This window comes from Cherax quadricarinatus, chromosome 3 (assembly GCF_038502225.1).
Source record: "Cherax quadricarinatus isolate ZL_2023a chromosome 3, ASM3850222v1, whole genome shotgun sequence".
NCBI classification, from domain to species: Eukaryota; Metazoa; Arthropoda; class Malacostraca; order Decapoda; family Parastacidae; genus Cherax; species Cherax quadricarinatus.
In genome coordinates this window covers 70,405,343-70,421,019 of record NC_091294.1, presented here as the reverse complement: position 1 = coordinate 70,421,019, position 15,677 = coordinate 70,405,343, and positions in this window count along the sequence as shown.

The following is a 15,677-nucleotide window of genomic DNA, read 5'->3' as shown; positions in this document are numbered from 1 at the left end:
CTGGCTAGCTTGTTCACGCTGTGTGATACATCATATTTTGTCGTTACCACCCTCTCTTAATTCTATTTGGTCTTTTCTCTTTAGTCACTCGCTTTGTACTTTGTATATATGTAACAATGTGGCAACAGGTGCCCACTAGGCCTCAACGAACTGGCACTTTGAAATTTTGTTGTATAATTTCAGGCTTTCTCTCGCCTTAACTTTATTTATTTTTTCTAACACATTGGTTATCACTTGTAGGGTTGTTCACTGACGTTGTCACTAACACTGGATGCTTCTAGCTGCTAAAAACACGCCCTAAAAGCACTAAGATCCTCGGAGCCTGGCGCTTGTGACCCACTACACTGTGTGTGTGTGTGTGTGTGTGTGTGTGTGTGTGTGTGTGTGTGTGTGTGTGTGTGTGTGTGTGTGTGTGTGTGTGTATGCGTGTGTGTGTGTGTATGTGTTTGTGTGTGTGTGTGTGTGTGTGTGTGTGTGTGTGTGTGTATGTGTGTGTGTACTCACCTAGTTGTACTCACCTAGTTGAGGTTGCAGGGGTCGAGTCCAAGCTCCTGGCCCCGCCTCTTCACTGGTCGCTACTAGGTCACTCTCCCTGAACCATGAGCTTTATCGTACCTCTGCTTAAAGCTATGTATGGATCCTGACTCCACTACATCCCTTCCCAAACTATTCCACTTCCTGACTACTCTGTGGCTGAAGAAATACTTCCTAACATCCCTGTGATTCATCTGTGTCTTCAACTTCCAACTGTGTCCCCTTGTTGCTGTGTCCAGTCTCTGGAACATCCTGTCTTTGTCCACCTTGTCAATTCCTCTCAGTATTTTGTATGTCGTTATCATGTCCCCCCTATCTCTCCTGTCCTCCAGTGTCGTCAGGTCGATTTTCCTTAACCTCTCCTCGTAGGACATACCTCTTAGCTCTGGGATTAGTCTTGTTGCAAACCTTTGCAATTTCTCTACTTTCTTAACGTGCTTGGCTAGGTGTGGGTTCCAAACTGGTGCCGCATACTCCAACATGGGCCTAACGTACACAGTGTACAGGGTCCTGACCGATTCCTTATTAAGATGTAGGAATGCTGTTCTGAGGTTTGCTAGGCGCCCATATGCTGCAGCAGTTATTTGGTTGATGTGCGCTTCAGGAGATGTGCTTGGTGTTATACTCACCCCAAGATCTTTTTCCTTAAGTGAGGTTTGTAGTCTCTGGCCCCCTAGACTGTACTCCGTCTGCGGTCTTCTTGTCAGCATCAGCATAGTTGCTGAATCCCCTTACATGTGTTGTATAGATTAGCTGAGCATTATAGTATCATCCAAGTGTTTATATAGAAGATCCCTTAGGCCGAGTGATAGTTTGTGTGACGTCATGGGATGCGCATGTGTACGTTCGTACCTCTGCCTCCCTCTCAGTCGCGGCATAGACATCCAGGCCCGAACACGGCAAGGCTGGGCTCCATCTCCCATCATCACAGTCTGACAATATATCGTTACCATCCAACCAGTGTGTCTACCTTCAACCCTCGATATCTCCTTTTAAGAACCCCCGCGATAAATGGAGATATCGAGGGTTGAAAGTAGACACACTGGTTGGATGGTAACGATATATTGTCAGACTGTGATGATGGGAGATGGAGCCCAGCCTTGCCGTGTTCGGGCCTGGATGTCTATGCCGCGAATGAGAGGGAGGCAGAGGTGCGAACGTACACATGCGCATCCCGTGACGTCACACAAACTGTCACTCGGCCTAAGGGTCTTCTATATAAACACTTGGATGATACTATAATGCTCAGCTAATCTATACAACACATGTAAGGGGATTCAGCAACTATGCTGACATTCTTTGCCCTTCCCCAATCTTCATGACTTTGCACTTGGTGGGGTTGAACTCCAGGAGCCGATTGCTGGACCAGGTCTACAGCCTGTCCAGATCCCTTTGTAGTTCTGCCTGGTCTTCGATCGAATGAATTCTTCTCATCAACTTCACGTTATCTGCAAACAGGGACATTTCGGCGTCTATTCCTTCCGTCATGTCGTTCATAAATACCAGAAACAGCACTGGTCCTAGGACTGACCCCTGTGGGACACCGCTGGTCACAGGCGCCCACTCTGACACCTCGCCACGTACCATGACTCGCTGCTGTCTTCCTGACAAGTATTCCCTGATCCATTGTAGTGCCTTCCTTGTTATCCCTGCTTGGTCCTCCAGTTTTTGCACTAATCTCTTGTGTGGAACTGTGTCAAACGCCTTCTTGCAGTCCAAGAAATTGCAATCCACCCACCCCTCTCTCTCTTGTCTTACTGCTGTCACCACGTCATAGAACTCCAGTAGGTTTGTGACACAGGATTTCCCGCCCCTGAAACCATGTTGGCTGCTTTTGACGAGATCATTCCTTTCTAGGTGTTCCACCACTCTTCTCCTGATAATCTTCTCCGTGACTTTGCATACTATACATGTCAGTGACACTGGTCTGTAGTTTAGTGCTTCATGTCTGTCTCCTTTTTTAAAGACTGGGACTACATTTGCTGTCTTCCATGCCCCAGGCAATCTCCCTGTTTTGATAGATGTACTGAATACTGTTGTTAGGGATACACATAGCACCTCTGCTCCCTCTCTCAGGACCCATGGAGAGATGTTATCCGGCCCCATTGCCTTTGAGGTGTGTGTGTGTACTCACCTAGTTGAGGTTGCTGGGGTCGAGTCCGAGCTCCTGGCCCCGCCAGTGTGTGTGTGTGTGTGTGTGTGTGTACTCACCTAGTTGTACTCACCTAGTTGAGGTTGCGGGGGTCGAGTCCGAGCTCCTGGCCCCGCCTCTTCACTAATCGCTACTAGGTCACTCTCCCTGAGTCGTGCACTTTATCATACCTCTGCTTAAAGCTATGTATGGATCCTGCCTCCACTACATCGCTTCCCAAACTATTCCACTTACTGACTACTCTGTGGCTGAAGAAATACTTCCTAACATCCCTGTGATTCATCTGTGTCTTCAGCTTCCAACTGTGTGTGTGTGTGTGTGTGTGTGTGTGTGTGTGTGTGTGTGTGTGTGTGTGTGTGTGTGTGTGTGTGTGTGTGTGTGTGTGTGTGTGTGTGTGTGTACTCACCTAGTTGTACTCACCTAGTTGAGGTTGCGGGGGGTCGAGTCCGAGCTCCTGGCCCCGCCTCTTCACTGATCGCTACTAGGTCACTCTCTCTGAACCGTGAGCTTTATCATATCTCTGCTTAAAGCTATGTATGGATCCTGCCACCACTACATCGCTTCCCAAACAATTCCACTTACTGACTACTCTGTGGCTGAAGAAATACTTCCTGACATCCCTGTGATTCATCTGTGTCTTCAACTTCCAACTGTGTCCCCTTGTTGCTGTGTCCAATCTCTGGAACATCCTGTCTTTGTCCACCTTGTCAATTCCTCTCAGTATTTTGTATGTCGTTATCATTCCCCCCTATCTCTCCTGTCCTCCAGTGTCGTCAGGTTGATTTCCCTTAACCTCTCCTCGTAGGACATACCTCTTAGCTCTGGGACTAGTCTTGTTGCAAACCTTTGCACTTTCTCTAGTTTCTTTACGTGCTTGGCTAGGTGTGGGTTCCAAACTGGTGCCGCATACTCCAATATGGGCCTAACGTATACGGTGTACAGGGTCCTGAACGATTCCTTATTAAGATGTCGCAATGCTGTTCTGAGGTTTGCTAGGCGCCCATATGCTGCAGCAGTTATTTGGTTGATGTGCGCTTCAGATGTGCCTGGTGTTATACTCACCCCAAGATCTTTTTCCTTGAGTGAGGTTTGTAGTCTCTGGCCCCCTAGACTGTACTCCGTCTGCGGTCTTCTTTGCCCTTCCCCAATCTTCATGACTTTGCACTTGGTGGGATTGAACTCCAGGAGCCAATTGCTGGACCAGGTCTGCAGCCTGTCCAGATCCCTTTGTAGTTCTGCCTGGTCTTCGATCGAGTGAATTCTTCTCATCAACTTCACGTCATCTGCAAACAGGGACACCTCAGAGTCTATTCCTTCCGTCATGTCGTTCACAAATACCAGAAACAGCACTGGTCCTAGGATTGACCCCTGTGGGACCCCGCTGGTCACAGGTGCCCACTCTGACACCTCGCCACGTACCATGACTCGCTGCTGTCTTCCCGACAAGTATTCCCTGATCCATTGTAGTGCCTTCCCTGTTATCCCTGCTTGGTCCTCCAGTTTTTGCACCAATCTCTTGTGTGGAACTGTGTCAAACGCCTTCTTGCAGTCCAAGAATATGCAATCCACCCACCCCTCTCTCTCTTGTCTTACTGCTGTCACCATGTCATAGAACTCCAGTAGGTTTGTGACACAGGATTTCCCGTCCTTGAAACCATGTTGGCTGCTGTTGATAAGATCATTCCTTTCTAGGTGTTCCACCACTCTTCTCCTGATAATCTTCTCCATGATTTTGCATACTATACATGTCATTGACACTGGTCTGTAGTTTAATGCTTCATGTCTGTCTCCTTTTTTAAAGATTGGGACTACATTTGCTGTCTTCCATGCCTCAGGCAATCTCCCTGTTTCGATAGATGTATTGAATATTGTTGTTAGGGGTACACATAGCGCCTCTGCTCCCTCTCTCAATACCCATGGGGAGATGTTATCTGGCCCCATTGCCTTTGAGGTATCTAGCTTACTCAGAAGCCTCTTCACTTCTTCCTCGGTTGTGTGCACTGTGTCCAGCACATGGTGGTGTGCCCCACCTCTCCGTCTTTCTCTAGCCCCTTCTGTCTCCTCTGTGAACACTTCTTTGAATCTCTTGTTGAGTTCCTCACATACTTCACGGTCATTTCTTGTTGTCTCTCCTCCTTCCTTCCTTAGCCTGATTACCTGGTCCTTGACTGTTGTTTTCCTCCTGATGTGGCTGTACAACAGTTTCGGGTCAGATTTGGCTTTCGCTGCTATGTCATTTTCATATTGTCTTTGGGCCTCCCTTCTTATCTGTGCATATTCGTTTCTGGCTCTACGACTGCTCTCCTTATTCTCCTGGGTCCTTTGCCTTCTATATTTCTTCCATTCCCTAGCACACTTGGTTTTTGCCTCCCTGCACCTTTGGGTAAACCATGGGCTCATCCTGGCTTTTTCAATATTCCTGTTACCGTCAAAATGGTATACAATACCGACAGGTTGTTAGGTAAGACACATATGCAACAGTTAGATGTCTAACTGTTGCATATGTGTCTTACCTAACATTCCTGTTACCCTTGGGTACAAACCTCTCCTCGGCCTCCTTGAATTTTGTTGCTACATATTCCATCATCTCATTAACTGGCTTCCCTGCCAGTTCTCTGTCCCACTGAACCCCGTTCAGGAAGTTCCTCATTCCTGTGTAGTCCCCTTTCTTGTAGTTTGGCTTCATTCGTCCTGGCCTTCCTGCTTCTCCCTCCACTTGTAGCTCTACTGTGTATTCGAAGCTTAAAACCACATGGTCACTGTGTGTGTGTGTACTCACCTATTTGTGGTTGCAGGGGTCGAGTCTTAGCTCCTGGCCCCGTGTGTGTGTGTGTGTGTGTGTGTGTGTGTGTGTGTGTGTGTGTGTGTGTGTGTGTGTGTGTGTGTGTGTGTGTGTGTGTGTGTGCGTGTGACTGTGTGTGTACTCACCTAGTTGTGGTTGAAGGGGTCGATTCATAGCTCCTGGCCCCGCCTCTTCGCTGGCATCTACTAGGTCACTCTTCACTCATGAGCTTAATCATACCTCTTCTTAAAGCTATGTATGGATCCTGCCTCCACTACATCGCTTCCCAAATTATTCCACTGTCTGACTACTCTGTGACTGAAGAAATACTTCCTAACATCCCTATGATTCATCTGAGACTTCAACTTCCAACTGTGACTCCCCTTGTTGCTGTGTCCCATCTCTGGAACATCCTCTCTCTGTCCACCTTGTCAATTCCTCTCAGTATTTTTAATGTCGTTATCATATCCCCCCTATCTCTCCTGTCCTCCAGTGTCGTCAGGTCGATTTCCCTTAACCTCTCCTCGTAGGACATTTCCCTTATCTCCGGGACTAGTCATGTTGCAAACCTTTGCACTTTCTCTAGTTTCTTTACGTGTTTGGCTAGGTGTGGGTTCCAAACTGGTGCTGCATACTCCAATATGGGCCTAACGTACACAGTGCACTGGGTCCAGAACGATTCCTTATTAAGATGTCGGAATGTTGTTCTTAGGTTTGCTAGACGCCCGTATATTGCAGCAGTTATTTGGTTGATGTGCACCTCAGGAGATGTTCCCGGTGATATACGTACCCCAAGATTATTTTCCTTGAGTGAGGTTTGTAGTCTCTGGCCCCCCTAGACTGTACTCCATCTGCGGTCTTCTTTGCCCTTCCCCAATCGTCATGACCTTACACGTGATGGGGGTTAACTCCAGAAGCCAGTTGCTGGACCAGGACTGCAGCCTGTCCAGATCCTTTTGTAGTTCTGCCTGGTCCTCGACCGATTGAATTCTTCTCATCAACTTCACATCATCTGCAAACAGGAACACTTTGGAGTCTATTCCTTCCGTCATGTCGTTCACAAATACCAGAAACAGCACCGGTCCTAGGACTGACCCCTGTGGCACCCCGCTCGTTACAGGCGCCCACTCTGACACCTCGCCACGTACCATGACTCGCTGCTGTCTTCCTGACAAGTATTCCCTGATCCACTGTAGTGCCTTCCCTGTTATACCTGCCTGGTCCTTCATGCTTATGCACTAATCTCTCGTGTGGAACTCTGTCAAATGCCTTCTTAGAGTCCAAGAAAATGCAATCTACCCACCCCTCTCTCTTGTCTTACTGTTGTCACCCTGTCATAGAACTCCAGTATTTCCCGTCCATGAAACCGTCTTGGCTGCTGTTAATAAGCTCATTTCTCTCTAGGTGTTCCACCAATCTTCTGATAATCTTCTCCATGACTTTGCATACTATACATGTCAGTGACATTGGTTTATAGTTTAGTGCTTCTTGTCTGTCTCCTTTTTTAAAAATTGGGACTACATTTGCTGTCTTCCATACCTCAGGTAGTCGCCCTGCTTCGATAGATGTGTTGAAGATTGTTATTAGGGATGCACATAGCGCCTCTGCTCCCTCTCTCAGGACCCATGAAGAGATGTTATCCGGCCCTATTGCCTTTGAGGTATCTAGCTCGCTTAGCAGCCTCTTCACTTCTTCCTCGGTTGTATGCATTGTGTCTAACACTTGATTGTGTACTTCACCTCTCCTTCTTTCTGGTGTCCCTTCTGTCTCCTCTGTGAACACTTCTTTGAATCTCATGTTGAACTCCTCACATACTTTGTTGTCATTTCTTTTGGTCTCTCCTCCTTCCTTCCTCAGCCTGATTACCTAGTCCTTAACTGTTGTTTTCCTCCTGATGTGGCTGTACAACAGCTTTGGGTCAGATTTGGCTTTCGCTGCTATGTTATTTTCATACTGTCATTGGACCTCCCTTCTTATCTGTGCATAATTATTTCTAGCTCTACAACTTCTCTCCTTATTTTCCTGGGTGCTTTGCTTTCTATACTTCTTCCATTCTCTAGCACACTTGGTTTTGGCCTCTCTACACCTTTGGGTGAACCAAGGGCTCATGGCTCTGGCTTTCTCGTTATTTCTGTCACCCTTGGGTACGAACCTCTCCTCAGCTTCCTTGCATATTGTTCTCACATATCCCATCATCTCATTTACTGACTTCCCTGCCAATTCTCTGTCCCATTGAGCCCTGGGTAGGGAATTCTTCATGGCTGTGTAGTCCCCTCTCTTGTAGTTTGGCTTCATTCGTCCTGCCCTTCCTGCTTCCCTCTCCACTTGTAAGTCCATGTATCCGAAGCTCAGAACCACATGATCACTGGCGCCGAGGGGTCTCTCATATGTGATGTCCTCAATGTCTGCACTACTCAACGTGAATACTAGGTCCAGTCTTGCTGGTTCATCCTCTCCTCTCTCTCTGGTAGTGTCCCTTACTTGTTAGTAGATGAGGTTTTCCAGTACCACCTCCATCATCTTAGCCCTCCACGTTTCTGGGCCCCCATGTGGCTCCAGGTTCTCCCAGTCGATTTCCTTGTGGTTGATGTTACCCATAATCAGCAGCTTTGCCCTGCTCGCATGAGCCGTTTTAGCCACTTCAACCAGTCTGTCAACCATTGCTTTATTACTCTCATCATACTCTTGCCTTGGCCTCCTGCTGTTCTGTGATGGGTTATGCATCACTGCAATTACTACCTTGGGACCTCCAGACTGAAGTGCTCCTGTTATGTAGTCTCTTGCCTCCCTTCTGTCTCCACTCTCCAGTTCATCAAAATCCCATCGGTTTTTGACAAGCAGTGCCACTCCACCTCCTCTGTTCCCTTTGTTTTTCCTCAGGATCTGATATCCTGTTGGAAAGATGGTATCTGTTATCATTCCTGTGACCTTGGTTTCTGGGAGAGCTATGATGTCCAATGATGCCTCTTTGACTCTTTCATGCCATTCCTCCCACTTATTCGTTACTCCATTAGCGTTGGTGTGCCATACCTTCAGTGTCCTCTCCAATACTGTGTTCTGGGAGGTCAGTGAGGGTGGGGCAGTGAGCATTGTGCTGTGGGATTCTACAGCATAGTGTGGGGTGAAGGCTGTAAGTGTGGATGTGGTTTGTGTTGGGACAGTATCTATGGTTGTTTTATTCTAGGGGTGGTTCTGTGTGTACTTGCACTTGTTGCTCTGTCCTACTCTGGTTGTCCTCTGTTGATTCTGTCCTTTTCTTTCTCCCTAGCCCCTTTCTCTTTTGTGTCCTATCCATCAGCTGCAGTCATTCTGTTCTTGTTCTGTTTCGGTCTAGGAACACCCTCTTGCATGTTGACAATTCTTTCAGCGCAGTTTCTATCTTGCAAATCCTGTTTGACTGGACGATTTCTCCCTTCAAGTACCCCCCATATTCTCTGAAAATTTACTATCTCAGTCATGTCCTCCTCGCCTATTTCTTTGATGATGTTTTCAATCTCCTGTTTTTCTTTCTGCCTTCTTTGTGCATCCTCCCCTCGCTCTCCTGAAGCCCTTGAATAAACACTGACCTCTCCCGCTCCTCCTCCCATTGCCGTTCCCTCTGTGTCCCAGTTGTACATGACCATTGTCTCCCTTATTTTTTCCTGTAGCTCTTGGTGGCATGTCGTGCCTCTGGCGACCAGGTACCATGGAAGTAAAAGCATTCTGGAAAACTACCCTGACTTACCTCACTGTAAATAAAGCATTACCACTTTTGTGTGTGATCTAATTCACGTCTGCATAAATAACTCATTACGATTGTGACTTGATACAAACGTAGATAGTTCATTGACACTGTAAGTTGTTTTGTTATCGAAACATCGTGGCCCAGTCCCTGGACCCGTTATGTACCTCTGTAATGTTGAGCTACAGTCCCTGGACCCGTTATGTACCTCTGTAATGTTGAGCTACAGTCCCTGGACCCGTTATGTACCTCTGTAATGTTGAGCTACAGTCCCTGGACCCGTTATGTACCTCTGTAATGTTGAGCTACAGTCCCTGGACCCGTTATGTACCTCTGTAATGTTGAGCTACAGTCCCTGGACCCGTTATGTGCCTCTGCAATGTTGAGCTACAGTCCCTGGACCCGTTATGTACCTCTGTAATGTTGAGCTACAGTCCCTGAACCCGTTATGTACCTCTGTAATGTTGAGCTACAGTCCCTGGACCCGTTATGTACCTCTGTAATGGAAGTGGAAATATAAACACATATGCAGTATAATGTGATCCTTTATTGACAACGTTTCACCCACACAGTGGGCTTTTTCAAGTTACACACAAGATCTACCTGGGGTGGAAGGTACGGTGGGGTCTGTAATGTTGAGCTACAGTCCCTGGACCCGTTATGTACCTCTGTAATGTTGAGCTACAGTCCCTGGACCCGTTATGTACCTCTGTAATGTTGAGCTACAGTCCCTGGACCCATTATGTACCTCTGTAATGTTGAGGTACAGTCTCTGGACCCATTATGTACCTCTGTAGTGTTGAGGTACAGTCCCTGGACCCGTTATGTACCTCTGTAGTGTTGAGGTACAGTCCCTGGATCCGTTATGTACCTCTGTAGTGTTGAAGTACAGTCCCTGGACCCATTATATACCTCTGTAATGTTGAGGTACAATCCCTGGACCCATTATGTACCTTTGTAATGTTGAACTACAGTTCCTGGACCCGCTATGTACCTCTGTAGTGTTGAGGTACAGTCCCTGGACCCGTTATGTACCTCTGTAGTGTTGAGGTACAGTCCCTGGACCCATTATGTACCTCTGTAATGTTGAGGTACAGTCCCTGGACCCGTTATATACCTCTGTAGTGTTGAGGTATAGTCCTCGGACCTGTTATGTATCTCTGTAATGTTGAGGTACACTCCTTGGACCCATTATGTACCTCTGTAATGTTGAGGTACAATCCCTGGACCCATTATGTACCTTTGTAATGTTGAAATACAGTCCCTGGACCCGTTGTGTACCTCTGTAGCGTTGAGGTACAGTCCTTGGACCTGTTATGTACCTCTGTAATGTTGAGGTACAGTCCCTGTACCCATTATGTGCCTCTGCAATGTTGAGGTACAGTCCCTGGACCCATTATGTACCTTTGTAATGTTGAAATACAGTCCCTGGACCCTTTATGTACCTCTGTAGTGTTGAGGTACAGTCCTTGAACCTGTTATGTACATCTGTAATGTTGAGGTACAGTCCCTGTACCCATTAAGTGCCTCTGCAATGTTGAGGTACAGTCCCTGGACCCATTATGTACCTTTATAATGTTGAAATACAGTCCCTGGACCCGTTATGTACCTCTGTAGCGTTGAGGTACAGTCCTTGGACCTGTTATGTACCTCTGTAATGTTAAGGTACAGTCCCTGTACCCATTATGTGCCTCTGCAATGTTGAGGTACAGTCCATGTACCCATTATGTGCTTCTATAATGTTGAGGTACAGTTCTTGTACCCATTATATGCCTTTGTAATGTTGAGGCACAGTCCCTGGACCCATTCCTGTATTCCTTTGACTACCGCCGACAGGATGGGTCTGGGGTGTATAATAAACATGCAAGACTGCAAACTGTGACAGTAGAGAAGATTAAGAAGTTCTCACTGCTGAGACTGAATCTTCGAGTTTTAACAATTCTCTGATGTGATTTAAATGGTTTAAAAAACTGACAAGTTGAAGAATGAGACACTTCTGCTACATTTGGGAATATTTATTGAGGAGACGTTTCCCCAGCCAGTGGCTTCTTTAGTCCAATACAGAGCAGAAAGGTGGGAGATGAGGAGGAATTTTAGGTAATCAGTCCCTCAACCTGGAGAAGAGTTCAGCTCCACGTAGCTGAACTCTTCTCCAGGCTGAGGGACTGACCACCTCAAATACTTTTCTCCAAGGTTGATGGACTGATTGCATCATCTTTATTTCATTACTGAAGAAGCCTACTGTGTAGGCAAAACGTTTCGTCAATAAATATACCCAACTGCTGCACAAACATCTTAATCTTCGAAAGAGAATATAAGCAAATGATAGTTATTGCTACTGGGTTGCCCGAAATGCTCTACGTTAATACGTACTCCGGCATACTCTAAGTCATATCTGAATAGCAGACACCAGCATGTCTCCGTCAGGGTAATAACCTCGTCAAGTCAGCTTCGGTCAGATGATCAGAAGCTCCAGCTCAGGGTCAGCATATGACTAAGACCCGCGTCAGGAAACACTGGTCCTGTTTCCTGAGAAATCTTACCTAAGTCAGACCTACAGTAGACCACAACATCCTGTACAGACATAGTATCATCCTGAAATCAATCTTTTATCTTATGTCTTGTCTTTAAAGACAACTTCAGAGTCTTAAGTGTTAATGAATAAACAACAAGTGAGTCTTACTTGAGAGAAAATATGATAATGGTACACAATACCGACAAGTTGGTAAGTAAGACATGTGCAACAGTTAGGTATCTTTATTGCGAAACGTTTCGCCTGCACAGCAGGCTTCTTCAGTCTAGTACAGAGGAGGCAGCAGAAGCCTTAGAGATGTCAAGACGATGTGATCCTTTAAGACGTAGTTTTGAGGTGGTCAGTCCCTCAGCCTGGAGAAGAGTTTTGCTTCATAGTCTCCAGTTTGAGGGACTGAGCATCTCAGAACTACGTCTTCAAGGGTGATGAACTGATTACATCGTCTCTACATCTCTACTGCTTCTGCTGCCTCCTCTGTACTCGACTGAAGAAGCCTACTATATAGGCGAAACGTTTCGGAATAAAAATAACTAGCTGTTGCACATGTGCATTATCAACTAGAGAGAGCCTTGACCAGACGTGAGAAGGCACTCTCGGTAACCACCCACTTCATACACAATATAAACTATGGGGGCATCCTGATTCACAATCTTTAAGAGGCACGTAAGTTCCTCCGGCTTCTATCATGTTCATTGTTCCACTATAATCTTTGTCCATAATTAATATCGTATTTGCTTTGTCTGTTTCGTAAGGTAAAGTCTAAGATATTTCGTTAATTCATAGTATAATTTAACAAATCTTTGAGGACAATTGTGTTGCCAAGGTATAAGCATTGCTCAGACCTCTGCAACACAACTGAGAGGACAAATGAAAGGAGAAATGAAAAGGACAGACACGCGGGCATGCAGGCCACCTTCATGCCCGCGTGTCTGTCCTTTCATTATCCATAACAGCGCAGTGAATCCTGTTTGGGTGGGGCTCAGGATAATGTTGGGTCAATGCCTCAGCTAGCTGCTGCCTCAGCAAGCCCGCTGCTACTACCACTGCTTCCTTCCTTCCACACCAGTCAACCTGCCTCTATGTTCAGGTAACTTCAGCACTGCCCTTATTACATGCGGTCACTTCCTGAATATTAATTGTGTACATAACAAGTTTTCTAGATGCCTCAGGGACAGGTCAAGCTTGTGAAGATGTCTCTCTACACACTGAAAAAAAGACATGTTCTCTAGAGGAGCTGCGAATATTCTGCAGCTCGATTGGTAGCGCACTCAGTTCACACACTGAGGTCGATCCCCGGTGCGGGTGGGAACATTAAGACGTGTTTCCTTAAGACACCTGCTGTCCCTGTTCACCTAGCAGTAGATAGGTGCCTGGGTGTAAGCCGACTGGTGTGGGTCGCATCCTGGGGACAAAACTGACTTAATTTGAGGGAAATGCTTTGCATAACAAGGGGCTTTCTATATAGTTGCATGTAACTGTTGTCAGCTGTGGTTTGTATACCTTGTACATGTCCTTTTAGAACTAAAGATTATTATTATTATTTTTATTATTATTATTATTATTATTATTATTATTATTATTATTAGTAGTAGTAGTAGTAGTAGTAGTAGTAGTAGTAGTAGTAGTATTATTGTTGTTGTTGTTGTTGTTGTTGTTGTTGTTGTTGTTGTTAACATATCCTCTTCCTCCAACAGGACTGACCATGTCAACAACTAGATCAGCTGATCACTCAGCCTCTGCCCCGTCACTGCTTATCACAACACCGCCTCCGCACCTCTTTATCCTCCATTCTTGTACAACAGTGTGTTATACCTGTTGCGATGGTTTTGAAAGCCGACAAGTTGAAGATCGAGACACTTATGCAACATATGGGAATCTTTATTGAGGAAACGTTTCGCCACACAGTGGCTTCATCACTAATGAAGCCACTGTGTGGCGAAACGTTTCCTCAGTAAAGATTCCCATATGTTGCATAAGTGTCTCAATCTTCAGCAACAGTGGGTTAAATTGTGGTGTTCTTACATCATGTTGGCAATGTTTTACGCTGTTTAGTGCATACCTGGAGTATACCTGAAGAGGGTTTCGGGGGTCAACGCCCCCGCGGCTTGGTCTGAGACCAGTGACTTGGTGTTGCTTACCCGGGGTAGCAGCTGTTTCTGGTATATGTGAATGACATGACAGAAGGGGTAGATACAGAAGTGTCCATGTTTGCAGACGATGTGAAGCTAATGAGGAGAATTCAATGGGATGAGGACCAGGCAAGACTACAAAGGGATCTGGACAGGCTGTAAGCCTGGTCCAGAAACTGGCTCCTGGAGTTTAAGTCCACCAAGTGCAAAGTCATGAAGACTGTAGACAGACTACAGGCTAGGAGGCCAGAGACTGTAGACTTAACTCAAGGAAAAGGGATCGTGGGGTGAGTAAAATACCGAGCACATCTACTGAGGAGCACATCAACCAATTAACTGCTGCAGCATATGGGCGCCTGGCAAACCTAAGAATAGCATTTCGACACCTCAGTCAGGAATCGTTCAAGACTCTGTACACCGTGTACGTAAGGAGTATGCAACACCAGTTTGGAACCCACACTTGGTCAAGTACGTCAGGAAATTAGAGAAAGTACAGAGAATTGCAATAAGACTAGTCCTCGAGCTAAGGGGCATGTCTTACGAGGAAAGGTTAAGGGAAATCGACTTGACGACACTAGAGGACAGGAGGGATAGAGGGGACATGATAACGACATATAAAATACTGAGAGGAATTGGCAAGGTGGACAGGGACAAGATGTTTCAGAGATGGGACACAGCATCACTGATGGTACAGTGTCTCCGCCTGATGGTACAGTGAAAACTGAAAACTCAGATGAGTCACAGGGATGGTAAGAAGTATTTCTTCAGTCAAAGAGTTGTCAGGTAGTAGAATAGTCTGGAGAGTGATGTAGTGGAGGCAGGATCCATACGTGGCTTTAAGAAGAGGTATGATGAAGCTCATGTAGCAGTGAGAGAGTGGACCTAGTAGTGACCAGTGAATAGGCTGGACTATGAGCACTGAATCGACTCATGCAACCACAAATAGGTGAGTACAAATGTATGCGTACACACATATATACACGCATATAGAAACATTTTTTTTGTTTCCCGTGTCGTTAAAATTTTATGAGTGACTTCCACTGTTACTTCTGAGAGCATGAAGGTAGAGAGAGCTGGGCTTATGGGATACTACGATACCTTTCTAGGATCAGTGAGGTAGAGGAGGCTGGGGTTATGGGGAACAGGGATACCCTCTCCTGGTCAATAGGATAGAGAGGTCTGGGTTAAGGGATGCAGGGGTACCTTTCTTGGGGTTACTGGATACCGGGACACTTATCTAAGATGAGGCAGTGAAAAAAAAAAACCATACCACGGGCGGGATTTGAACCCGGGGTCAGAGAGTCTCAAACTCCAGACCGCGGGTTCAAATCCCGCCCGTGGTATGGTTTGTTTGCAATCGTGTCATTACGATTTCGTGAGTCATGAGGCAGTGACTGGAACACAAATAGTTGAAATACTGATGATTATGTTTACCATCACACACACACACACACACACACACACACACACACACACACACACACACACACACACACACACACACACACACACACACACACAGTGTCGCTTGACTGTGAGAGTCACATCTGACACTATTGTTTAGGATACACCTATATCCTTGTGTGTGTGTGTGTGTGTGTGTGTGTGTGTGTGTGTATTCACCTATTTGTGGTTGCAGAGGTCAAGTCACAGCTCCTGGTCCCTATGTATGTGTGTGTGTGTGTGTGTAATTATGTGAGGCTTAATAAGGTTAGTTGCACTTCTTGATCTGGCTAGTTAACGTTGAACTCTAATGTTATTAAGATCTGTCATGTATACTTGTTAGACGTTGTACAGTGTTAGGTAAAATGACACAAGTGCAACTG